This window comes from Lepidochelys kempii, chromosome 11 (genome assembly GCF_965140265.1).
Source record: "Lepidochelys kempii isolate rLepKem1 chromosome 11, rLepKem1.hap2, whole genome shotgun sequence".
In the NCBI taxonomy this organism is placed as follows: Eukaryota; Metazoa; Chordata; order Testudines; family Cheloniidae; genus Lepidochelys; species Lepidochelys kempii.
The window spans coordinates 46,500,976-46,526,289 of NC_133266.1; the positions used below are offsets into that span (position 1 = coordinate 46,500,976).

Sequence of the window (25,314 nt, forward strand, 5' to 3'; positions counted from 1 at the left end):
TTCAACCTGTCCCAATTCCTTTCCCCACTCATTTTGTATCTTCTATTGCTTCTCTTATGCCCCCTTCTGTCTAGGATAATGAAGAACGAAAGAAAAATTCAGCTGGTTTCATTAATTTCACTGAAGTGATTTGCATCCAGCATAAGGTGAGCACTTTGGTGTCTCATTTTGTCAATCTGGCATTTTGTACCAGCTCAAAATTTACTTTTGAAATCAGCCTAAGTGCTACTATCCAGTTGTCAAGGGAGATTCCCCACTCTGGCACATTTTAAAAATTAATATTTGCCAATCCAGGCTTGTATTAAACTCCCAAGGTCACAGATTTTCTCTGACCTTGGCTTGGTAAACGCTGCCACCACCCAAATGCAAAACCCTTTTTTTGGAACCCAGGAAGGTGCACTTGGGAATTCCTTCCTGTGGGGTATCCTCAAGCCCTTTCACCCCTCCTTTGGGGAAGAGCTGAGAAAGAAAACAAAGGAAATTAGCTGTTATCACCAGCTAATTAAACAACATATGCACAAACCTCTCAGGACACCAAAAATCCAATCCTGTTTTTAAAAAGGTAAATTTTATTTAAAAAAAAAAGAAAGAAAATACATCTGGAACTTTAATTTTTGTAATTGGGTGTTTTAAATCTAGCAAAAGCCTAATACCAAGAATAACCTTCTTGAGGTCCAGCTTAAAGATTACAGCAAAATGAAAGTATTTGGGATTAGCACAGAGGAGTCCACTAGCCATAAGAAATAAACAGAAATAAATCTGTTATAAATAAAAATAAATAAATCACATCTTTCTAAATATTCCTGATCTACTTACATATTTGGGGGTTCCAAATAAGTAATTCTAGGTATGATTTGATGATCATATCTGGCTTAAAGCTTCTCATAGCATAATTGCTCCCTGTTCCCCTCTTTCCCGGAGAACAACCACCGAGAGAAAGGGGAAGTTTTTTCCCCCCATTTCTAAAAGGTTCTAGCCCTCCCATTGGCTCTTTTGGTCAGGTGTATACTCCCTTTCCTTTACCTGGGGGACTTTTTAACGCTTTTCAGGTAAAGCAAACAGAGAACAGCCACCAAGAGGGACTTTATAGCTAACTGGCTGGCTGGGTGTCCACAAAAGGGAGCTATACCCTCCCCCCCTTCGTTTATCACACCAGTGTTCACTCAGAACAGCACCTTTCAGAACAGGGGGTTCAGTTCCTCCACCTTTTGATATCCAAGGCATTTTGCTGACAAGGACGGAAATCACAAGGTACCATATGTTTCACATTACAGCAAGTCACCATTTGGCAACCACTTGGTGTTCTTACACCTTACAGTGAAATGCACAGTACCAGTAATTTTCAAGTGTTCAGTGGAAGCCATTTTAGAAAGTGGTCCCCAGGTTTGGACATGAAATCAAAGGGTAAGAAATGGTCAGAGCACTGGTTAGGTTACATGATTCAGAAAAACAACCAGATTTGACTGGTAAGGGTGGGAGTGGTGAGATAAGAGAATCAGGCCAAACAAGACTTCAGCGAATTCTCTTTCAAGCTGATTCTGCAAGGTGCCAATGGTCCTATTGACCATTCATTAGGTGCTCAAAGTGCTCAGCACCTCACAGGTTTAGGTCTTTTGTAGGAAGAGGAAGAAAGGCAAAATATAGAATAGATTAAAAGCCTTATCTCAGGGTATGTCTACACAGCAACTAGACACCATGGACTACTGTCATCTCCTTCACTCTAGTCTCCCAACAGCAAACTCAGTCCCTTCCAGGCAATCCAAAATACTGCTGCCAAACTAATTTTCCTACCCTAGTACTCTGACTACATCATTCCTCTTTAAGAGCTCATGAACTGGTTTCACATCCCCATCTGCAACAGTTTCACACTCCTTGTCCTTGTTTTCTAGGTTCTATTAAGCTCTGTCTCTCACTACAGCTTATCATAGGTCACTGGCCACGCTCCTATTTGAAACTATTGCTCCCCTATTTCCACTCCCTGTATGTCCCCCTTGTTTACTTCTCCCATAAATAACACCCACGCTGCCCCTATAGGTGGAATGTTTTCCCTGATCTAGTTACCAAAATAAATAATAATAATGTAACATAATATTTATAGCATGCACTTATCTAATGACTTTCAGTAAGTATCTCACAGAGCAGGAGTTCAAATGTACAGGCAACTTCTCTCTCCTCCTTCATATTTCTCCTCAAAACCTACTGATGTGAACACAGTGGCAAAATGAGGACAGACACCTGCATGGAATTAAGTAGTAACTTTTATTAAACTTTAATACAGGGGAGGGGAAGGGTGTTACTCATTCAATACCCATACTCTCCTATACCAGGCATTTAATTAGTTCCAGTGCAGGGGTTTCAGGGCTCCTTACCATATAACCCATAACTAGAGCCAGGGTTACAGGGTTCCTTACTGTATAACACATAACATAGGGTAAGCTCTCCTCGGCCTGCCCCCCCCAGGGCTCAGCTTTCTCTGAGTCCTCGCATCCTCCTCCACAATGCGAGAAGTGGGTGCAGCAGGGTAGGGACCTCAACCCTCAAGGATGACAAGGTCTGACCTCAGCCTGCGAAGACCACAAGGTCTCACCCCATCACATGAGCCTAAGGCCCATCACCAAAATCCCAGGTCTTTCACCTCTGAGAACCATTTATTTTATTCTCTTAACCGCACTGGAAATTAGCCACCGGGAACGCCAGTCACTCCCCACCCAACCACACCGCCTGGCCCAATCCATGCCTGCACATGCTGTCACCATATATCAGCACCTCCATCTGATGCATATACACCATCACCCCTGAAAACTTCTGGCCAATTGTAATGTATGTGCCTATGCTGTATCACTGAACCCCTTTTCTCCAGGAATATCTTGTTGACCCCTGTATTTACTTTCTTTCTAGCCTTGACCAGGACTACACTGTTTCGGGTCCCCAGGACCCCCGTGGCTTCCTCATGAGGCTCCTGGCCTCCCGCACCTTGAGCAGTGAAGGCGGCGGGAAATCTGCATGGAAACCCCCCTCCTTAAGGGGACTCCTGCTCCAATCGTGGGCAGAAATGTCATGTTGTCTAGAGTGGCTCACAATTGTGGGTGCCTATCGCAGGGCAGACTCTCAGAATACCAGGACAGACACCCCAAACTGGTGATACATTCTATAATTAGATTAGAACTCCTGGATCACTATACTAGTCTTCCCATGGGGTCACAGACAGTCCCCTTGGCCTTTCCAGTCTCTCTCGCCCCCCAGACAATTTTGTGATAAAAAGTTATTTAAACCAAAAATCACACCACATTAGGTTTCTCCCTATCCCAAGAGACCAGCCACTTACCCCAGATCAATTGATACTCCAAATCTTACACCAAAGACAATGCTGGCAGCCAATTCTATGGTAAACTAACCAAAGATTTATTAGCTAAGAAAAAAGAATGAGAGTTATTGAGAGGTTAAAGCAGGTAAAATATAATAACAGGTAAACCACAGTTTGTAACTCCAAATGGTGGCAATGATGTAATAAAGTACCAGTTTTCCAAAAGTCTTTCATAGCTACCCGGAATAACTCTGGAGGTCCACATTTTCTCATTCAGTTATTCTGCCCTGTTAGAATCCAAAGAGTCCAGAGATAATGGATCATTTCTTGAATTCATATTTATAACTCCTTTATGCAGAAAGCAAGCTGATGGGGTCTTTACCCATGTGGGCTTTTCCTTTGATGATGCTGAGTGAGGGACACACTTAGACTTTTGACCTCCAACCATATACATAATGACAGGTTTCAGAGTAACAGCCGTGTTAGTCTGTATTCACAAAAAGAAAAGGAGGACTTGTAGCACCTTAGAGACTAACCAATTTATTTGAGCATGAGCTTTCGTGAGCTACAGCTCACTTCATCGGATGCATGCCGTGAAAACTGCAGCAGACTTTATATATACACAGAGAATATGAAAAAATACCTCCTCCCACCCCATTGTCCAGCTGGTAATAGCTTATCTAAAGTGATCATCAGGTGGGCCATTTCCAGCACAAATCCAGGTTTTCTCACCCTCCACCCCCCACACAAATTCACTCTCCTGCTGGTAATAGCCCATCCAAAGTGACAACTCTTTACACAATGTGCATGATAATAAAGTTGGGCCATTTCCTGCACAAATCCAGGTTCTCTCACCCCCCTCCCAAAAACCACACACACAAACTCACTCTCCTGCTGGTAATAGCTCATCCAAACTGACCACTCTCCAAGTTTAAATCCAAGTTAAACCAGAACATCTGGGGGGGGGGGTAGGAAAAAACAAGAGGAAATAGGCTACCTTGCATAATGACTTAGCCACTCCCAGTCTCTATTTAAGCCTAAATTAATAGTATCCAATTTGCAAATGAATTCCAATTCAGCAGTTTCTCTCCCAATGGGGTGGGAGGAGGTATTTTTTCATATTCTCTGTGTATATATAAAGTCTGCTGCAGTTTCCACGGCATGCATCTGATGAAGTGAGCTGTAGCTCACGAAAGCTCATGCTCAAATAAATTGGTTTGTCTCTAAGGTGCCACAAGTCCTCCTTTTCTTTTTGCATATACATAATAGCCACTTGCCTTGAAATTAGCATTTTCTGTTAAAGTCCTTAAGTCCTTCATTAGCATTTCACCAGATTTTGTTGATGGGTAATTTAGTTACCAGGGTACTTATCATGTAAATGACAGGTTTCAGAGTAACAGCCGTGAGCTGTAGCTCACAAAAGCTCATGCTCAAATAAATTGGTTAGTCGCTAAGGTGCCACAAGTACTCCTTTTCTTTTTACCATGTAAATGTTTGCTATTACATTATGAGGGGAACAGATAAGTGAAAACAATCCATGGAATGGTCCTATTAGTTTTATGAAGTTTAAACACACAAAACACTTATACATTTACAGTCACTTTGATCTAATACACAAGTGAATTGAGCTGAATACGCTCTATCATGACCTGGTCAGCCAGCATCACAAGACCCATGCTGTGGGGAAAAAGGTATGATTCCCGCAAAAAGGCAGATACCCCCCACAAGTGGGACAGACCCTCTGCCCCTTGGGCAATTGGCCCCAGAATCTTTACCAGCCTTCTTCTGAACCTTGAGGACTGCCGTTGTGGGAAGTTGGTGAGTAACACTTTTTGATGGAACGGAGCTGAAAGAGGCTCCACATGATCCCTGCACTGGCTAAATCCTGGGAGCTAGGGAATGCTGGCCAGTCATCACTCAGCTTTTCCCAGACTCCCGGGGGAGGAGCTGCCTATTGTCCCTTGGTGAGTGTCTCCATCCCTTGCTATGGGGACTGTCCCCCCTTTCACCACTAGCTCCATCAAATCCCCCCACCTGTTCATGAGTGTGGGTGCCATTTATCAGCCTCAATTCCTCACACAATGATCCTCTAATTAATTCCCTTCATGCAATGCATACTTTAAAAAGGTAATTATAAGAAAACGATCAAACACTAGCAACTAAAATGAGACCTGATGTATCTACTAAGTGACCTTAGCCTTATTATAGCCACATTCTGTGAAGTCTTTTCTTCCTCTCTCCATTCCACTGGCTATTCACCCCACCAAAAGTTTCCAGTCTGTACATGTTTTGGTGCAACCCTATACATATACTGCCATGTACACATATATACAAATGTTATATACAAATGATCAATAAATTATAATACTAAAATTTAGACAAATCAATACAGTGGAACAGATTGCCCTTGGATCATCTTCCCTGGGTGCCATATCTAGGGAACCGGGCCCTACCTATTTATTAAAATGCTCAGTTTTATAAAATGGGAATTTGGGGTTAAAGTCTATTTTAGTCATACCTGTACAACTCTATTCAGGTCAGGGGGGTTGCACTGGTATGACGACAGATAGAATTTGAACTGATTTGAAATATTTCATTCCAATATTTATTTAGAGTCTCCTGATAATGTCAGTCATATGCTTTCTATAGCCTAGGTGCATGCTAATATGGAAAATGGTTTACTCATGTTGTAAACAAGTCTAAGTGGTATGTTATACATTTGAGGCCAAATCCAGGCTGCATTAAAGTCAATGGGAGTTTTCCAATTAACTTACGGGGACTAGGATTTCTCCCCATAGTGAGAGTTCCACATATGGCATTTGTGTAGCATATGTCCCTAGATGTGTTTGTTTGCTTATGGTTCCTAATAGCTACACACTTGACACTTATTTAATATAATCTATCACACACTGAGTTAAAATTTACCATGGAAATATCTAGTTTTATTGCTCACATTTTTTCTTTTATTTCTGAACTGGCAACATGGAGAGAAGGCCATCTGTGAATGGCCAACCATCCCATGCCAGTTTTTCACACAATGTTAAGGCTTGTTTGATTAACAACACGTCTGTGGCTGTTCAATGGGCTGGCATACATGCAGTTTGTGAATGACTTGACAAACTTTGCAAATCAGGAGTAAGAGCAGTCTTTCTGTATAATTTCAGAAAAAGGCAGCTAGTTAATAAAACAAATAATGTAACATAAGATAATGTTAGATAACGTGCTTACATAAGGGCTTTCATGTGAGTATCTCAAAGTGCGTGAGTTCAGATATAGAACTCAAACTTGTCTGCAGGATTGTAGAAGCATTCTTTAGGATGAGTAATTCTAGCCAAGAATATATCATTCAAAATTGAGAGCAGAGCAGCTAAATTCAACCTGACTCCCTTATCTCAAATGGAAATTGGTGAGGAGTTGTGACACTGATGTCACAGTTCCAGTCAAGCACCCCATCATGGCCACCTACTAAACTGCTGTTAGGGAACCCTGCCACTGAGCGCATGGATGTTTTAAGCCTCGAGAGCCTGAATGGAGCGTAGTCACTGCCCTATCTTGAGGTCCCGAGACACACTTTTGGAATATATACCTTCTCTCCAGCATGTCTTCCAGAGGGCCAGAGAAGAGGAGCCCCTTCTGGGTTACAGTTTAACTCATTCAGGGGCCATGTGGTAGGTATAGCATTTGGCACACACAGACACTTTGCATAGGTGTCTAACACATTATTGCTCATTTACTTAAATGAAAAAGCACAAGATAACATGACTCATTTAGGAAACCACAAACATCCTAACTGTGGGGGACTGTCTGTGTTCAGGAAGATAGCCAGGATCCCCTGTCTCATCTTCTCCATCATCCTGAGCTGGGGAAAAATGCCCCCTTGACTAGAATAGCTCCTGTCCTTTTATAACTTTCGGACCCCCCTTTCAGGTGTTGGCCTTCAGCCTCTTCAGATGATCACAAACTCCTGCCAGGTGACTTCATTACCAAAGCAACCTCCCCCATGAGTTCAGACTTGAAACACTGGTTTTCCCTGGGCTGTAGCCCTCTCTTTGTCATTTAGCTGGCTAATCTTCAAAGTTAAATGATTCTCTGTTGTTAGGCCTTTTGCACTACCCCTGTTGGAAATTCAGGCCAACATAGTTGCAAAGAGACTGTAGAGAAGACAAAGAAGCTGCACTTAAAAATGGAGTTTGTAGTTTGGTAAAGATACCTACAGTGAGTTCATAATCTCAAATTGTACAAATTCCCCAAGTCATCACATGTCTCCCTCCTCATAAAAGATTGGAGCAGGGCTTCCCTCAAGTAACCAAGTGGAGTTCTTACCCCCCTCTGATTTTGATTTTTTTCCTGCTCATCAGCAGACAGACCTCACTGTGCACACCAGCCCAACAGCTGTTCTTCCTTGAGCTGTTCACAATTCACACTTGCCATCTCACTTTTACCTGAAACGAATTAAAAAATTTGCTCCCAGCTTTCAGTTTAAGAGCAGAAGTGTAGGCCCTGGCAAAAGTGTTTTAACAAGCTTCCTGCATTACCACACCAATCCTATGCACTGCCACTATTTTTTTCACAACTGGACGTTACTTTCAACCATTTGTGGACCATCGTCAAATTTACTTGTACACTTTACAAACTCCTGGAAACCCGGGGAAAACAATGTTGCTTTCAGCTTGCCAAACTTTCAGAATATAGAAAAAATAGCCTTTTACCTGTTTGCTCTTTTGTAACATAGTGCAAAATGTAAAATAAAATAAAATAAATAAATAAGAACCTATGATTAGGCTCCTAAATTTCTCAAGAAGACTTGTAGCTGCTCAGCGCTTTTGAAAATCAGGCCACTTATTTAGATGCCTAAATATAGATTTAGGCCCCAGTTTGGAAAATCCTGGCCATAAACTTTCCAAAGTGTTTAAAATATATTTGCCAATGTTTGTAAACCAGATTCTGCATCGTGTTGCACCAGTGTACAGCTGGGTGATTCCATCAACTTCATTATTTCCAGTCTGAAAATGGTTGATTTTCCAAAATCCATGTGTGTGGGCAGTGATCTTATTCATTGCAAGATGGTAAATGGAAATAATAGTACTTGCTTGATAATGAAAAGCACTGACTGCTAAGTGTCAAGTATTACAATGAAACTTTTTTAAGCAACCCCCAAAGCAGTTAGCTAAAATCAGTTGTCTAGAACTCCTATATGCCTAAAGATCAAACAACCATGTACTAGAAACCTTGGGATGACTGAAAGTGGTTGCTTTGGACAAGGAGTTGCCTATTTAAGGTAATACTTAATTTTGTTATATTATTTGTTAAACATAGTTCAGTTCCTGGAGAAGATCATTTTGGAGTTTCATGGTATAATCCTTTAAAATCAATAGGGTGCTATGGGCATGTTTACCCATTAAAAATCCATGGCTGGCCCATGCCAGCTGATTTGGGCTCAGGGGCTCAAGAACTGCAGTGTAGACGTTTGGGCTCTGGCTAGAGCCCAGGCTTTAGAACCCTGTGAGGTGGGAGGGTCACAGAGCTCAGTCTGCAGTCTGAGCACAAATGCCTACACTGCAATTAACAGCCCCTTAGACTGAGCCCCATGAGCCTGAGTCAGCTGGCACGGATCAGCTGTGGGTGTCTAATTGCAGTGTAGACATACCCTATGAGTGAAACCCTGAGTCCACCGTAAGTCAACAGGTGTTTTGTTATTGATGTCAGTGGAGCCAGGATTTCACCCTACATAGGTCCCTAAGAATTTTATGGTAGAAAGAACCATCTGGTGAAAAGTGTTTCAAGCCATGCACAGTTCCCTGGATATTCCAGATTATTTGCAGCAGCATTTGCTTGCTCTGAGATGTTTTCGTTGTTCCTTGATGAAAAGATCAGATGAAGAAAAGGGTGGTTCCTGTTGTCTGACAGTGTCAGAATAAGATGAGTTTCATGGCTGAGTTTCAGTTTCTCTCCCTTGGTGGGAGAAACCCACTGACTGTGTAGGGGCTGCCACAGGGTTTGTTACCTATGAGGAACCTCTGACAGAGCCACTTTTCTGCTCTTGTTTGGGTTTGGAACATAGTGACCAACAGTGAGTCCAACAGGAATCAGTGTTCACTCTGCTGTATTATTTCTTTGTATACACACACACACAATTATAGCCTTAACAGCAGGTGAGCTGCCTTAAAGATATGCAAAAAAACCCCTAATACAAAATCTCAGCTATGAAATGTTAGTCTGGGGACTGTTTTTTTCCTTGAGACCTCTGGGTGTGGTGGGCTTTTTCATGGCTCTATTTCTGTGAGTTCAACAGCACATGCTGCACAGGATCATCTGGAATCTGTGCACATGGGTCCAGCTGGACAAATTCCAGACATTATTCACAAGCGACACTGATCCTTAAAAAGCCACGTAGCTCGGTCTTATCCCACACTCACACTGACACAAAGAGAGGGTTGTTGTCATACAGAGTATTTGAGAAGTTATTGTTAGAGAGTCCAGTCTGATACAGGGAAAAACAGATTTTCTAGTCATGACCCCTGCAGGGACAGTTGTGAGAACTGAAGTTCTCTTTTCTTACGTGGCTTTGTCATGGTTTTCTGGGAACCCCGCAAGTGTCTTGTTCGCAACTGGGAAAGAAGATTAACAATGCCATTTGCATGAATCTTCATTTAGAACATTCTGTCTTAAGTTGTAATCTTGCCAAAGAATTGCTGTCTCACTGGCACTTTCTGGTGTGGAAACATTTTACATTTGACTGGAATAATAGCATGTTTAACTTTAATGTTATAACCTACCTCCAGTATTCATTTGCTAGGTCCACCCTGGAGCTAGCCGTAGAACTGTGAAAAATACGGCTATGGCCAATGTTGTATCACGAATGCTGTAAGCTATCCCACTGGTAGTCCACACTGCAGATATTCAATATGTCTCATGAGACAGCTCAGATACCTTAATACACCCGAAGAATATTTAGAGTGCTTGGGCTAGACTTCTGGGTAAAATGAGGAGCTATTATATACTGCCAAAGCCATCCTGCTATACCGCTTTTCAATTGGTTTTGTATGCACAAATAACCATGGAGCTAGCGTTTGTTTCTCATACAGACAGATATTTAACTCTTACAAATTAACAGAAGGCTGTGAAGTTGGTTTTATTTTTTCATCACTGCAGTAATGAACATTTGCAACTAGATAATGGCCACAGGATTACATATTTAATTGCCAGTTTCACATGTTTACAATTCAAAGTCATTGGAGACAGTTTCTCTTATTTTCTCTCTCTCTTTTTAGTGTAAGTAATCAAAACCAGATGATAACGTGGAGAGTAGGTTAAAATAAACCTAATGGGAAAGCTGAATAAATTATATGGCATCCAAAGGGAAACTATCTGAGGCACCACTGTTTATGGGGCTAAAAGTACCTGTTTCTTCTTCTGGCAGCAAATATTTCATGAAGATAAATCCCATAGAAGCAGATCTCTTCTTCTTGAGTAATGGATTAGTTTATACATTACAGGGGCTTTAATGAATGATAGACACTTGATTCAGCATAATATGCTCTGTACACAGAAATATTATACCCAAATAAACTACATTCAGAGAACTAGCTAACATGAAAATCAGTAGGGAAGAATTTTACAAATTGAAGTTTTAAAAGTACTTTTATAAGAATTTCCTTTTTAAAAAATACAGTGAGATACAATGCAACATGGGATCCATAGCTGAATTTAAATTGGATATAATTTCTTTCGCAAAAAAGTTTTAATGTTTTTAATATAGTTCTTTAAAATTATTTTAATTAGTTCTTTGTACATAGACACACACATATTTCATGTGATATTTCAGAAGATAAATACATTTCTTTTCCATCTCCCCCAACCCTGTTTGATACTGAAAGACAAAGAGAAATTTGGAAATCCAAAACTGGGATTTTTGATTATTTATTCTTCAATTTATTCACCCTGTGGAAAGAATAATAACTTGAAATCAGTCTTCAGAGAGCTCTGAAGTATTTGGCATTAAATAGCTCTAAACCATATGGAAACCATAGCTATTGCCATTATCAGAGTCAAATGTTCTTGGTAAATCTTTCTAATAAACCAGTCAATGAGCCTATTATTTCATTTCTATGATGTAATGACTTCTGGTACTTTTAATTGCAAAATTGCAAAATGTATCTAATCACTGAAGTATTATCATGAACAAAATATTTCATACTTAGCAGCTCCTACATGTTAGTGAACACATCTGGAACTTGGTTTCACAGATAATGAAAAAAGTTACCCAGTTGTGCCAACATTAAAAAAAAAAAAAAAAAAAAACAGACAGCAAAATCCAGGAGAATAATGGGGTCTTGTGATCATCTGAAGTATTCTATGGGAGGTGATAGATAACACAATGAAGGCTTCATTTAACCACCAATAACAGGCCATTAATTTAACAATGTAGGGGCTCTTAGAGAAAATTGAATATAATGAACTTTAAAGTGACCTGTTTGAGGGAGAGTATGTTTTTAATAATATCTCTATAAAACTGTGCATAACAGAAACTCAAAATATTTAAGGATATTTCATAGCATGTAATTGATTGCATTCACAGAAACCCCAAACAACTCATCAGAATAGATAATTGCACACACTAAATAAGACAGACAAAGCCAGGGATGGAACTAATTTCCTGCAAGGCTGTAAAGTCACTGCTCTTTCATTTAAGAAATCTGGATTGGACCAAAATTGTGCTCATACACAAAGCAGTGGTGATTCCCTTGAGGCTGAGTCATTACTGAACCAGTGCCTCAACACTGAGGACCCAGGGTGAAATCCTGACCCTAGTGAAGTCAATGGCAAACTCCCATTAATTTCGCTGAGGTCAGGATTTCACCCTCTATGTTGCTGTCTTTAAGATGTGACATAAAAACAAGGCTATTGAGAGGCAAAACTCTGAGTGTGCTCCACACTGCCACCACTCCCACTGGCAGGCTTCTGAGGCTCTTACAAATGGTGAACAACTCCCCTGGCTTCTGTTTCTGACCCTCTGTAGCAGTGGCAGCCCATTGTTAAGGGGTTAAGAACATGGCTAAATCAAAATTAATTTCAGATTTGCATTAATTACTTCGTAAAATATTCAATCAGGTCTATTGACTTCTGTCCGTATGCTTAAATTGTTCCTGTAATGTCATTTGGATACAACATTATTCGATTTTGTTCTAATCTATTTTATGCTGTTTCTTTGCTTCACCTCAGAGGTCAACCGCATAAATGGGCATAATGACTCTAGTGGGGTTGATCCAGCCGTCAATTACATGGGAGCAATTCTCCTTATGCTCGGTGGAGTTGTGCACAGGTAACTGGGGACTGAACTAGGTTAATGTATACACAGGTCAACATTTCCAATAATAGGTGCCTAAAGTTAGGCTCCTAAATCCATGCTTAGGTGCCTAAACAAGTGGCCTGATTTTCAACACCGCTGAGCACTCAGCAGCTGCCAGTGAAGTCAATGTTTTATATACAGTATCTCCCATCTCAGCATCTGCTCAAGGATGAAAGAATTTTGGAACCCATGGAAAGTTGCCAGTTGAAAAGGCTGAATAATATTCATTTAATAATGTAATGAACATTTTAAATAAAATATTCAATGTGTAATTTTTCCATTATCTGCCCAGCTGTAGCCACTGTCAATTTCATTTTTCTCCTCAAGTAATACAACTTTATGATTCCAAGCTAAAGCTGGCTATGGAAATTTGCTGGATTCTGAACTCCTAGTTATTATCTGTCAATGAACTGGAGGGCTAAAGCAACAATGGTAGTGAGCCAAAACTTGAAGCCCTCACTCAGTTTTCATTAGGCAAAATTCCAATTAGCTTCACACCTATGGCACTGTATAAATGATCTATAATAATCTAAGGATTAATAAAAACCTAAATTTGGATCCTACACTAAAGTAATTGAAAGCATCTTTGAAAATAGCATTTGATTGCCTGCAGTTTTATTCCTATATGAATTATGCATTGGCACCATTTGCTAACTGAGAGAGATCTTTATTCCATATTCTGACAGATGAGCATGTATGGTACATGTAAAAATTAAAGCACGTCACTTTATCAAACAGAAACTAAAACTACACAATTGTCTTGCTATGTTATAATGTTACAGTGTGAACCTTTGTTTACATGAAGGCATCTCTGTGGCACCAATAACACTTCATTCATCGGCATCAAAGCAAAGCTGAATTTTATTTAGAGACTGGTTTTCTAGAACATCTGCAAAACTGTTTTGGTGGGATTCTATAATGCTAAAATGCAAAGTTCACAATATTTTCTGACTATTGTAATGTGGATCCACTTAGAGAAGAATAACATTTAAAAAACTTCTTGTTTTTTATTGTTCACGTACAATAATGGAAAGACATGTTTGCTTTCTGTTCAGTTGTACTCTTTTGATACAAAACTCCAGTTTACAATAAACAAAAGTAAAATAAACAGTTGGCTTGCTTTTGTTTGGCACTTGGGCAGCTCCTGAAAACTTCTTGTCTGCAGTGGATAACCACAATCCAGGCCTTTAAGCATAGCTGTAGTGTATGGCTCAAAGCAGACAGTGACTGATATTCAGAGGTGTTGAGCAACCACAGCTTCCATTACCTTCAATCAGAATTGTGGCTGCTCAGGAACTCTGAGAATTGGCCCCACGGAGTTTGAAGGTGGCATTTTCAGAAGAGTTTACCAAGGAATAGTTCTTGCCTAGCCACCTAAATAGGTAGCTGGATTGAAAAAAGTGCTCAGCGTCCATTTAGGCACCTAAATGATATGGCCACTTTTCATAAATACTCAGCAACACCCAGAGACAACTATGGGAGTTACTGGATGCTGGGCTCTTTTGAAAAACTGGCCTTCACTATGCACCGGATCCTTACTAAGGCCTGATTCAATGTCCGTTAAAGCATATGGAAAAACTTCTTGACTGTAGTGGGCATGGGGTCCAGCTCTGGAAATAATATCACTGTGAAGCACACTCTGAAGTCTTACAGGTTTCAGAGGGGTAGCTGTGTTAGCCTGTATCAGCAAAAACAACAAGGAAATTTATTTGGGCATAAGCTTTTGTGGGCTAGAACCCACTTCATCAGATGCCTGGAGTGGAAAATACAGTAGCAGGTATATTTATACATAGTACATGAAAAGATGGGAGTTGCCTTACCTTCACTTATGAGTCTATACTTACATCTTTGTGTAAGTAGTAACTATGAAGTTGTTTGCTCATGGTATATAATGTGGAGCTGCATGTATATTAACTATGATTTGATGACAAGGTGAGAGAGAATATAGTCTTTATTTCTGTTAATAATGCTGCTCTCTCTATTTGAAGTGAGCCTGTGGGTGTGTGAACATGTATATTCTCCACTGATAATCTTGCCCTCAGCACTTTTGCCTGATAATAGAGTTTTTCAACAGCTTACTCTCAAGCCTTTTGCTATGTATGGCAGTGTTATTCTCTCAGATCCTTTTATAAGCCATGAGAATTACTACTTGCAGTGCATTGAAGGCAGGACAGAGCACTAGTAAATATACTGTAGGGAACATTTCTGTACTCGCTGTAGGATGGACTAGGTGATATAAAAGGTCACTCTTATCCCTCATTGCTACGATTCTGTTAGTACAACCAACTATTACTAAGCCAGCCAAGCAGCACCTCTCTTTTCTTGTGCTATTCTAAATTTTCCTTTGCTGTCTTAGAGTGAAAATATATAGTTGACAACTGGCTAATATGATCTATAATTTAACTAATATATATGTGATTTAATTGAGCCTATATTCAGGCGTTCTGTCTGTGTATAAGTGTCAGAAAGGTATGATCAAATATGTGCCAGTATGAAATGCTGGTTGCGGGGGAAGGAGGGGGGTTAGAGGGGAGCATTCTGAAGAACTGGTGGGAGCAGTGACCTCAGAGTCAGCTGAGATCAGCTTTCCTCCTACGGTGAAGGAGGTGAACAATCTCAGAGTTTTATTTTGCTGGCTTCAGCTCTGCTCTCTTTTCAGTCCATTTATATATTTCTAGGGTGTCCATCACTGCAATCGTCTAGGCTGTGATTTTCAAAGGAGTCATAAGAAGTTAGGCGCCCAGATCTCACTGATTTCAATCTAAACGAAGTAGGTGCCCAAATGCCTTAAAATTCAATGGGTTTTGGTCATCTAACTCTGGTAGACTCCTTTGAAAATCCCAGCCTAAATTCTTGGAATCTCAAATAGCAACGTTAACCAGAAATGCTTTTGTCCACCTTTGGGTTGCCAAGATACCTTTCCTCTTGGATTCAGACCTAGCTTGAATGAACCTGGCCTTTGTCACCACACTGCAACATTGTACCTCACTCTACCACGGGCAGCCTCTGAAGGACAACCAAGAAACTCCAACTTGTTCTGAACACAGCAGCTGCCTTTTGGGTAAGACAAACTGGCAAAGGTACCTCACTGTACATTGGATGCTAGTTCAAAACCAGATCCAATTCAACAATCCAGCCCTTAACGCTACAGTCCCAAAGAGAACCAGCTACCTCAGGGTACGTCTGCACTGCAGTCTGGAGGTGCGGATACAGCCCATGAAGACAAACCCAAGCCAGCTTTGATCTAGGTAAATCGAAGCTAGTTTGAGTAATAACAGGAGCGTCGTCACAGCTGCCGCGGTGGTGGCACAGGCTCGTCTCCTGAATCCAGGTCCATCCAAGACCCTGGGTACACACGCAAGAGGCTAGTCGGTGCTGCCATAGCTACACTGCTATTGTGACTCAAACTAGCTTTGATCTAACTAGCTCAGATATAGGCCTATAGGAGCTGCAATCACACCTCCCAAATTGCCTATCTATACACTCTGCTCTGTTGGCTAGGAGCAACAGATGACTTCAGTAAACAGTCCCTCAGGGTGGGGCGGGGGGAAATGTAGTTGCAGGAATTTGGGACAGAGCTGTCCAGTGTAAGGGCTAGTCTACACTAGAGGTGCTGCAGAGGTGCTGCTGCACCACTGTTGTGCATCTGGTGAAGATGCTGTTTGCCAATGGGACAGAGCTCTCCCGTCGGCATAATAAAACCACCTCTGTGAGAGGTGACAGCTGTGTTGGCAGGAGAAGTTCTCCCGCTGACAGTGCTGTCCACACCAGCACTGAGGGACGTGGCATATTCACACCATAATCTGTAGTGTAGACAAGCCCTAAGACCCAGGCCTGTGGACTTATCTCCTGCTGGAGATCCAGCTGGTCACAAGACTTAGAAATGGATGTAGTAATAATGTGCTATAAACATCATGTGGTTGGGAGGGTCAGAGGAAATTAAAAAAGCAGCAGGTGTTAATTGAGTCTTGATTAAGTTTTTTAAGGGGGTGTCTACGTGAACACTGATTGTGCAGCAAGCTGGAGTCATCCTGTTTCCAGAATGATGTGAGAATTGAAATGGAACGTGATTCTAGAACAGTGGTGGGCAACCTGCAGCCTGTGGGCCACACAGGAGCCGCCAGACAGTTTGTTTATATTTGCATGGCCGCCCGCAGTTCCCGTTGGCAGGGAATGGCAAACTGCGGCCACTGGGAGCTGTGGGAAGCCATGCCAATGTAAACAAACTGTCTAGCGGCCCACCAGCGGGCTACCCTGACGGGCCGCAGGTTGCCCACCACTGTTCTAGAAGGTGGTGACTCACTTGGTCTCAGGAAAGCTGTCTTATTCCCAGCTGTATATTAAACATAACGGAAGAGTAACAGCTTTGGCATTTGATGGATGTTCCCTTGCCGTCTTAAAATTGTAATTGGGTCTGAACTTGGCTTAATTTGATTCCTTATTCAGAAGCCTTGCCCCTTGCCCACTGTTGAATTATCACCATTGCTTTCCTTCCTTTCTTCTGAAATCTCAGTCTGTATAAAAACTAAAGCTATTCCATAGACATTTAAATCCAAAGTCTTAGGCCACGTCTACATGAACTTTTACTGCATGGCAAATGGGGGTGTAAATCTATAGTGCGCCAGTGTGCCACACACTAACTGTCCATGTGGACCCTGTGCACTAAAAGGTCCCTACTATCCACTGACACACTATGTGCCTTAACTTCTGCTAGAGCTGGTTGGCTCTGTGTTAAGGAGCTGCAACTGGATCCCCCGATGTCATTCTGTCCCTGCCCTATGAACTGTGCTTGGAGAATCAAGCCCAGCACTTTTAACACCAACATGCCATACTACTTCCAAATAGGAACTGCTTGAAAATATAGTAAGGTTATAAAAATTGTGTGTTTGACTCATGAGATCTGATAGATATGGTTTAGAAATCCTGCCCAGCATATTCTCTCTTGAGTCTATATGGCATTTACATTTGTGGTGCAGTAAAGGAGTGTGAGACAAGTCCTTTTTTCAAAAAAAAAAAAAAAAAAGTCAAATGCAAGGCCACAGGGCAGCATAGATTTGCCAGCTGTTTGTTGAAGATCATGTGGGAAAAAGACAGGCAATTATTCGTATGAGGTTTTTGTTGAAAAATGTACATTTTAAAATCTTTTAAGAACATTTGTTTTAATGAAAGAACGTTTACACAGGTTGTGGAGAATTATTTTTCAGGAAATTAAGCCTCTGTAACTGTAGTTCTTTTGTCTCATTCCTGCCTTTGCCATCTCCCCGCAAAGCACCAATAAAGTGCAGAAATTCCCATAAAATAGCTGTTATAACCAATAATATAACATATTGCATTTAAGATGGGCAGTCTGTTTTTTGCCTGTTATATGGTATGGTTACACCAAACTTTCCTGTTTCTAGTGGCAGAAAGATGTCTGGTGGAATAATTCAAGAAGAGCAGTAGTTTACTATTTTCTGGAGAATGGCATTGTTTTGACATGGACAGCACTGAAAACATATGGGCTTTCACTTCTCTTGCCTTGTGCTTTCATTTCAAATATATTTATACTTGAATGCAATAAAATATTCTTAGCTTTTAATCCTTTCCTACCTCCTGGCATAGAGCTTCGCTTCCAGATTTTTACACCAATGAAAGTACTTTATTTCAGCATGAAGAGATTTTTTTTTCTTAAGTATCCATCTTCCAAAGGAGCTGTTATGCTCTACTGTGTAAACAGACGTTTAGGGAGTTCTAAAATGGGTAATTTGGTCCAACATATTTTTAAAACTCTTCTAGCCTATTGTGTACATCAATAGCTAGGGATAAATTTTCAAAGAGATGCATGGGGTTTTAGCCAAATGACTGCCATTGATTTTAATAGTTGTGCAGCTAACATTTTATACAAATTCCCCTCTCTACTTTCTGAAAATGGAAGGTTTGAATAAAGGATTAAATAGGCCCTGTTTATTTGCAGATCATTCTCATGATGTGGAAGAGCTCTGAAGTTGTTACAGTCTAGTGTGCCAGTGAACACATTTGAGTGCCTGAAGTTCCTTCGTTGGTGTGTATCAGGGGCATGATATTTTTCAGTAAAGGTCACATGTGAGTGAAGTAAGGTTTATCCTTAATATGTACTATGCAAAAGTATGTTTTCCAGCCCTGCTCCCTTGTTTGCAAGAGTGAAGGGTATAAAAAAAGATGAGGTGTGGGCAGAGAATGGGCGTATGTGAGGAAACATGAGGTTAAGCATAATCCTCATCATGCAGATGAAATGCTTAAGTAACATGCTCCTCTTTCTGCCTTTTGATAACATGAGGAATTTGGGAGTGGAAAAGTACCCATTCAGGAGCGAGTTCCTGTGCTCCTTGGCTTTGCTGTTTTTTACTTTGCACCGCCACACACAACAGCCCGTATTAACACAGTCCAAGATCAAGGCCCCAGTCCCCCTACTTCTTTTTTCTTAAGACATTTTTTTTATATAGTTTTTAAAGTTTCTGCAGAGAAGCTGTGGCCAGTTTTCTAAATCAAGTAGCCTGGGGTGTATTTTTGTTTGGTTGCTTTTTAAAAAAAAACAAACTGGGGAACCCCAGAATACAGGCGAAGAGTGAATGGAGGTGCAGTGAATGATCCAGGGGAGAAGCTATCATATCCACCAGAAAGGGAAAATGAGACCCCCTCAGATGGACACACCAAAAAGACCTCTGAAGGGGCCTAGCCTACTGCTAGAATGATAGTTCTCAACTGAGAGTGAGCTGCAGACTAACTGAAGGAGAAATGTTAGGAGTAGAAGGGTCACCAAGGACCATTTTAAGGGGCTGGGACTGGAAAATATTATGTAGGTTGGATAAACATTCATGCTTCTGGATGCTTACACAGCTCTGACTTGTGACCATTTATGGGTCAAATTAGCTCCTCATTGTCAGTCTATCTGCTTGTTTGGTCTGTACCTGCTTCTCTTCATCTTCCCTTGCCACTAGTTAAAACTCTTCCCCACATCAGACAGAAAGCAGATACAGCTCTCAGCCAGAGAACTGGTGTGTTTTCACATTTCATATAGCCTATTCGTTATTGCTTTGATTTTTTCCCACCACACCCAGGACATATACTTAGTGCTATGAGCCCTATAACAGATCGTATTATATCTATATTTATATCTATATAGCTGCCCTTTATGTAAGCTACAAGTACCACAGTTTCTTTAGCACAGTTCAAGTTTATATGGCAAGAAATACACCATCCTCTACAAATGGCATTACTTCTACCATTTGATTTTGCAAAGATATTCAAGGGGACAGATCCCTATTTTGTCACCTAGATTTCAAGGAAAACTCTGCCCTTGGGACAATGTATGCTATGAATGTCTTATGAAGTGATACAATATGGTATAGATTAACTTCCTCACATAAATGCCTTTGACATCGGCCCGCTTGCCATTAACCCAACTCATTGTTGAAATGGGTGGGTCTGCAGTGGTTTTTAGTTCCATCTGTGGAGGAAGGTCCTTTCATACCAGCAGCAACTTATTTCAATGAATTTATTAGTTTCATTGGTTTACCACACTTGCCATAATGCACATAATAAGTAGCTTCTAAACTCTTTAGAAACTACTCAGCATTGATGGCAGATCTAGCCGGGTAGTTCTGCATGGGGCAATGTGGGAGGGCAGGGAGAAGACAGAGCAGCTTGCAGTATATTACTGCATCAGCATTATGAAAAAAGCATTGCAATGCCAGGACAGGATATCCTGCTGTGATTAGCTTGTCTTTCTGAACTCCACTACACTTACTTCTCTCGTGGTAAAGACGAGGAAGGCTATTTCTCCACTCTCTGCCTCTACCCCCACACTTCCTATTTGTTGGCAGGGACTGGGAGGAATCCCAGTGATTATGGTCCTGTTTGCCAGGCACTCCATCTCCTACCCCACAAGTGGCACACAGCAGAGTGAACACTCCTATGGTCAGAACTCTGTTACTCCGCCTTGGACCAGAAGCACCAGACAAATCCTTGACACTTTAAAGTATAGCTACCCTGTGATAAAACACACATGGCACCAAGTCTCAGAGCCTGAGTCAGCTAGCCTGAGCCAACTGTGACCATGTCTTTTATTGCAGTCAAGACGTAGCCTAACAGACTCACCCAGAGTTCCAAAAAGTCACAGATAGCTATAGAGCCCTACGGTTAGTATCATCAAGAGAGGTAATATTTATCCCATCCTCATCAGGTCGACAAAGAGAGGAAGGATGATCCAGAGGTTAAGGCTGTAGCCTAGGATGCAGAAAACCTTGGCTCAAGTATCTGTTCCTCCACAGACTTCCTGAGTCAGTTAGGGCCTGATATTTAGGCAAACTCTGCTCAGATTGCAAGGCCTAAGTGACTTGGACACCTAAGTCCTATTTTCAAAAGTGACTTAAGCATTAGCAACCTAAATCTCATTTACTTTATAGGGGCAGTAATGGAGACCACCTAAGTACCTAAGATAGAAAGGTGGCTCGAAGCTAAATGTTTGGATCTGAGTCTGAACTTCCCCAAGGCTCAGTGGTATTTCTGTCTAGGGAATTTGGTTGGGATCCTCACTAGTTCTAACAGAAACAGATGATCCAAAAACTGGCTGAGTGAGGTAATAAACCTGGACTATGAAGTCAAGGCATTTCCACATTAAGCAGAAACAAATTTAAATTGCTAACAGTTTGGGAAGCTGTTTGAAAGGTAGATTTATGTTAATATGTTAATACTTTCTATCTGTCATTAATCAGAAATAGGCTGTTGAACAGAAACAGAGCTGCAATATCAGTCTGGATATCCAATCCAGTTGTAAAAATGAGGTGAAAAGCATTCAAAGCCAAATTGTGGCACTCTCTATGTCATATTCCTGGAAAAGAGTGCTTTGGCAGAGACTTGATCCTGAAGTTTTAGCTGATGGGAAGAGACTTGCCTTAAATGTGTTTATATTTCTTCTTTGACCAAACTCTGGGGTTTTCCATCATTACATCTTGTTTCCTATTCAACCAGCTTTGTTTACAGATTAAAAGAATCTATAGTCTTACATATAAATGCACTGTGAAAAGCAGAGGGATTTACAAATCTTATTTTACATATCCCAACCCTTTCCTATAATTATACAACTGCATTTTATAAACTAAAGAATGAAAAAAATCATTGAAGGCTTATGACCAATGATGGAAAAACTTCAACAGGCTTAGAAGTTCATCTTGGCTAAGCCCTAAAATTATAGACTTTCCTGAAGCTTACTGCAAAACCTTTTGTATGCTCCTTTTGGGAGCTCCTTTCTCTTTTGCCTCACCTCACTTTTCCTCTCTATCTTCCCAAACCAATTAGAGCCTTCTCCGTTTCCTCAACTCGTTTTCCACTACCTCTCATGCCTCCCATTAAGCTTCTGAAGTTCGTACTTGTATGATCATTGACCTCTCTCCCTTCCCAAAGTCATCCCACTCTCTCTCTCTCTCTGGGCTGACCCCCTGTCTTTAAGCAAGTCGACATTTTTATTTCAAAACATTGTTTGTCAAAGAAAAATGGCCTATTTTCTAAATGAAAAGTTTTGCTTCTTTCATTTTTTTCTGGTTTTGAAAAGGGAAAACAACCAAAAATTGTTGGTGGTTTTTTGTTTGTTTGATTTTTTTAAAAACAAAACAACAAACACACGCGACCCTTCCTGTAAAAACTTTGGATAAAATAGCCAACTTTTAAATTTCTTTTGAATTTTTGTATGTGGAAAGTGCTTCCTATTTCTCAGTCAGCTCTACTGACTTCAATGATATGATAGTGTCGGGCTCCCTCTCCCACTTCTTTGTCCTTCCTTCTTTACCCATCTCACAGTTGATCAGCCCAGATCAGAAAGAGTTAATGCTTGTTGACAGGAGAGGAAATGGTGAGGATTAGAGCAGCTCCCTCAGTATGGGAAGAACGCCTGCCATTTTTTATTCAAGTTCTTGTTGAACCCTTGGGTACTTGTGGCTGCCCAGACAACAGCAGCTGCCAAGTGTTCTTTTCATCTGTGCTTGAAAGTTACAAGCCTCCCCTTTCAGATGTGGACCTCACAGTATGTCTTTGTCAACTTGAGGCTAGACTCTATAGATGAGTAGATGTAAAGAGCACTCAGAATCTTTAGCTAGTGCGGAACATAGTGCTCAATTGCTAAGTGGTACCTTATGCAGGAGGTGTATTACAACTGTGTTCCATTGTTTGTACAGGCTTCCAAAGGGTTTCCAAAGCTTAAGATTTGACTTATAAAGCTCTAAAAGGTTTAAGTTCTGGCGTCTTTAGGAACTGGTCTGCTCCTCTTTAAATAAATGATGCAGTAGCAATCAGATGAAGTGCTTGAGCAAACAGTCCCCTCTTTTTCAACTGGAGAGAATACTTTGCCATCATTAAGCCCAGTGAAGAGTCTTTGGCTCTGGGACTCCCTCCTTCATTCAATAGAAGCCAATTTACAGACTTTCTGGGTATGCCACAGGGTATTCACCCAGAACCTTTCCTGGAGGGGTGGGCTCAACTGAGTGTGAGTGGATCTAGGAAAGAGACTTTCCTTCTAGGACATGAAATCTTTTGTGACATTAGTTCATCTTTGTGTGTTTTTCTAAAAAAGTACAAATGATGATGTATTTTAATTTAATCAATATGAATAAACAAACTAAAAATAAAATACCACTGCGGAACTCTTGTATCTGGCATTCTTTCTGATGAGCTTTTGTCAGCAGCTGTACTCAGACCTCACACACTGTGGACTTTCCCTGCAATGCACTGTCCCCTCTGATTTTGGAGAAATCCCCCAAACCACAAGATCTGCAGACACTAGAGTTACCAGATTTACACCAAAGTCACCATTGTTACCAATTTGCACCTACCTCACTGAGAATAGATTTTCACAATTATTTTGAGTTCTCTTTCTACAGTAGGTAAGCAAAGTATTCATAATAAAAACACAAAACTAATTAAAAATTACAGATGGGGGGGTTACAAGCAAATATGGGGTCTCCTTTTGAATGAAAATAGGTTCCTATTAAAACAAGCAGAAAATCATGTTTCTGCAGTTTTGTTTTCAATTTAAATGAACCATTTCACAGGAATTTTGCATAAAATGAAATTTAGAGGTATACATCCATGCAAAAAAATCTTCCTTTGGCATGCTCATTAACATGAACATTTTGACATTCACACAGCTCAGGTATGAGCCTTCTTACATCAGAGATGTAGCACAGATGCTAGCCACCTTTCTAGCTTTAGCACTAACATCTGGAGCATCTGAATTAAGGCTCATAATGATTAATAAAACATGGTTAACCAAAAATCCCTAAGGGTTTTAAACTTCTTTGGTCAGACTGTGACACACTTCCCCCCATGCAATTTATAATAAGTAAAAAAGTAAATTAAAATAAATTAAAAAATTATGGCTGAAAACTTTGTTAACAGAACAAGCCTATCAACTAAGACAATACAGCAGAACCTCAGAGTTACTAACACCAGTCACAAACTGAACAGTCAACCACACACCTCATTTGGTACTAGTCGTACGCAATCAGGTAAATACTGTCCAGTACTGTGTTAAAGGAAAACTACTAAAAAAAAAGGTTTGACAAGGTAAGGAAACTGTTTTTGTGCTTGTTTCATTTAAATTAAGATGGTTAAAAACTGCAATTTTGTCCTGCATAGTAAAGTTTCAAAGCTATGTTTGGTCAGTGTTAAGTTGTAAACTTTTGAAAAAACAACCATCATGTTTTGCTCAGAGTTACAACCATTTCAGAGTTATGAACAACTTCCATTCCCGAGGTGTTCGTAACTCTGAGATACTACTGTATATATTTCTCCTTGGCTATTACTGGTTCTTTAAAATATAGAAAAGCAGCTACCATTTTACTTGGATAAGGACAGTTCTTAAAGGTTTAGGTGCTCTAAATTCAAGACTCATGTCTTGCAAGCAGTATCATCACACACACTATAATTAATGGATTAAACTCACATTTTATGATCACAGCAGTGAATCAATCAGGTTCAAGAAGCTTTCATAAATTTTACTGGTGATTTTCTAGCTAAGGCAGCTCTGAATGGATAATGCTTCATCCAAATACTGTAACTTGCCACGACTGACACAATGCACTGTAAAAAATAAAGATAGAGATTTGTTACATATGAAACTGGATAAAGCTGTCTACAGTGAAAATGAATGTGTGTGACATTTTACAAACATTTTTACCCTGCAAAAGTTTGAGAAATTTTCTCATACAATGCACAAATCTGTGGAACTCACTGACAGGAGACCAGGGAGGTCAAGAGCTTTACAGGATTCAGGGTTTGGCATTTATGTGGATAAAAAAGACTATCCAGAGGTATAATAAATAAATAGTAATAATAATAATAATAAGGTTTAAAAATACCCAAGAGTTCTAGAAGGGCTACAAGCCCTCATGTTGCAGGGCATAAGCCAACTAGTAACTGATGGGGTTAGGAGGAAATTTTCTTTACGATCAGGTTATCCCATAACTGCAAGGTTTCTTGCACTTTCTTCTGAAGATCATGGTGCTGCTGACTGTGAGAGACAAAATATTCCTAAATCTACCAGATGTTACAATAAAAAATGACAGATAACCTCTCTGTTGTGCCTGAACCTTTCCATCATAATGAAGAAACCAAGCAGAAAATGACACCGACAGCTCTGGCTCATTGTAAA

At 40.5% G+C, this 25,314-nt stretch overlaps 1 long non-coding RNA gene across 2 annotated transcripts; it reads right to left on the reverse strand.

The window, feature by feature from the left end:
- LOC140895699 (uncharacterized) lies at positions 1 to 25,314 on the reverse strand. 2 transcript variants are annotated; one of them, XR_012154314.1, is made up of 3 exons: positions 25,234 to 25,314; positions 24,607 to 24,743; positions 1 to 70 (listed from the first exon to the last, which is right to left on the reverse strand). It is a non-coding gene; the product is annotated as an uncharacterized lncRNA (long non-coding RNA). The 2 variants fall into 2 exon arrangements; XR_012154313.1 differs by lacking the exon at positions 1 to 70 and adding an exon at positions 11,156 to 11,245.